The sequence below is a fragment of the Otolemur garnettii genome, unplaced genomic scaffold (assembly GCF_000181295.1).
Source record: "Otolemur garnettii isolate 467f Iridium unplaced genomic scaffold, OtoGar3 scaffold00009, whole genome shotgun sequence".
Lineage (NCBI taxonomy): Eukaryota > Metazoa > Chordata > Mammalia > Primates > Galagidae > Otolemur > Otolemur garnettii.
In genome coordinates this window covers 2,048,397-2,050,643 of record NW_003852404.1, presented here as the reverse complement: position 1 = coordinate 2,050,643, position 2,247 = coordinate 2,048,397, and the positions used below count along the sequence as shown (strand labels likewise).

Here is a 2,247-nt window from a genome sequence, read left to right as displayed (position 1 = left end):
AACTCTTGGGCTCAAGTGATTCTCTTGCCTCAGCCTCCTGAGTAGCTGGGGCTACAGGCACTTGCCACAATGCCCGGCTATTTTTTGTATGTGCTGTAGTTGTCATTGTTGTTTAGCAGGCCTGGTCCAGGCTCAAACCCTCCAGACCTATTGTATGTGGCCAGTGCCCTAACCACTGATATACGGGTATCAAGCCTCCTTACTATTTTGTAAAGCAATTGTGGTACTTCAGTGTCAAATCCCATATCAGATATTCAAACTGAGAGACACATACTTCTAAAGGGTCAGGCCCTTTATGAAACATCAGTTTTATTTCAAGATGTTAAGGAGAAAATTAAATAACAAATGGTAAGTAAATTACAATGATAAGATAAACTCAGTGCTCCAGCGTAGGTTACAACAGTTTATTTCAGGAACTATAAGAGAAAACATACATCTTCAAGGAAATTTCCAGTTGCTTCAACTATTTGCTCAGACCACCCTATGTAAAGAAAAAAAAAACCCTTTACTAGGGCTATTTCAAGGGAACAGTCTGAGATACAAAGCCTAACAATTAAGCTCAAAAACTTGCTATCATGTACTTACATCAGCAGCAATGTACAAACAACTGGCTGAGGTTTCATAATCTTGATATATGAGTGTTTCACAGCTGTGTTCATGTCAACGTGTGGCCTTGTCTTGCTGAGTGGCATTCATTACTGTTGTGTGCTGTCATGAGAATGTTGGAGTTTGAATTAGAGCAACAAACAAACACTAGTAGATTTCTTGTTAAACTTGAATGGAAGTGAAATCAGGGATGCATTAGTCCAAGTTTATGGGGATAATGCCATGAAGAAAACACCAATGTATAAATGGATTAAATGTTTTTCCAGAGAAGAGAAAGCATCACTGATAAAGAGAGGTCAGGAAAAACATCTTGAAGGTAGAAAAAAAAAAAAAAAGAGAGAGCGAGAGAGAGGTCAGGGTAGCTAGTAATGAGCAAAATTGATGAAAACATTGCAAAACTTCATCAAAATGTGTGTCAATCATTGGCTGACTATGAGAAGCATAGCAGACCAAACAAACTTTGGCAGAGAAACAGGAAAATATTAACTCAAAATCTTGGTCAATAACTCATGTCTCTTGCATCACAACAATGCACCAGCTCACACAGCACTATCTATGAGGGAATTTTTAGCCACTAAACAAATAACTGTATTGGAACACCCTCCTTACTCATCTGAACTGGCCCCCAGTAAATTTTTCCTTAACCAAAGATAAAGGAAATATTGAAAGGAAGACATTTTGATGCCATTCATGAGGTCATTAACTGTAATATGATAACTGTTCTGATGGCCACTCCAGAAAGAATTTCAAAATTGCTTTGTAGGGTGGACTAGGTGCTGGCATCAGTGTATATCTTTCCAAGGGGAGTACTTCGAAGGTCACCATAGTAGTGACCTTCAGCAATGAGGTCTGTAACACTTTTTCTAGGATGAGTTGGCAAACCTAATTGTCAGACCTTGTACACTGCTTATACTATGGCTATTCTAGATCCCTGAGCCAGCCTGCACAAGCTGGTCTCCCTGGAATTCACTTATTCATTCCATAAATGTTTATCAAGCAGCCTTAGGGTTCAGCCTGGGTGGGAGATGAGAGTGAGGAGGCTGAGGATACTAAATGGGCAAGATACAGAGCGATTGTCAAGGAACTGGTGGGCAAACAACTGTAAGATGCTGGTTAGAAATGTAAGCTACCTCCAAGAGGTGCTGTGAGAATCAGGAGGTAGGGAGAAAGAGCCCTTGCCACTTGTGGCTCAGGAAAGCTGGGAAGCTTCAGGGAAGAGGAGGCACAGGGACTGAGCCCTAAATAATTTAGAGAAGCTAGGGACGGAATGGACAAAGTCAAGGAGGAAAGAAATTACAGAAGAGCCCATTCCATCAGCATAGATATGCGCCGTGGCGTCTCCCATATTAAAATAATTCCTCTTGACCTAATTTCTCTCTCCAGCTACTATCCCATTTCTCACCTCCCCTGTGAAGTCACTGAAAAGTCATCTCTTTTCACGGTATCCAATTGCTCCCTTCCCGTATTCTTTTCTCTTTTTTTCAGTAAAATAACTTTTTGCTTCTTACTTAGATATTATGCGAACAATTCAATTGCCTGAGTTTCCGGGTTTGGGATAATCTTTAAGAAATCTGGAAGTGTGGCTCGGCACCTATAGCTCAACCGGCTAAGGCGCCAGCCATGTACACCTAAGGTGGCGGG

General features: G+C 41.1%; 1 long non-coding RNA gene across 1 annotated transcript in view; it reads left to right on the top strand.

The window, feature by feature from the left end:
- LOC111723217 overlaps positions 1-2,247 on the top strand; it is a 17,903-nt gene that overhangs the window by 13,895 nt on the left and 1,761 nt on the right. The window contains exon 2 of the long non-coding RNA XR_002771803.1: positions 953-958. This is a non-coding gene — a long non-coding RNA (uncharacterized LOC111723217). The remainder of the gene's footprint in view (positions 1-952; positions 959-2,247) is intronic.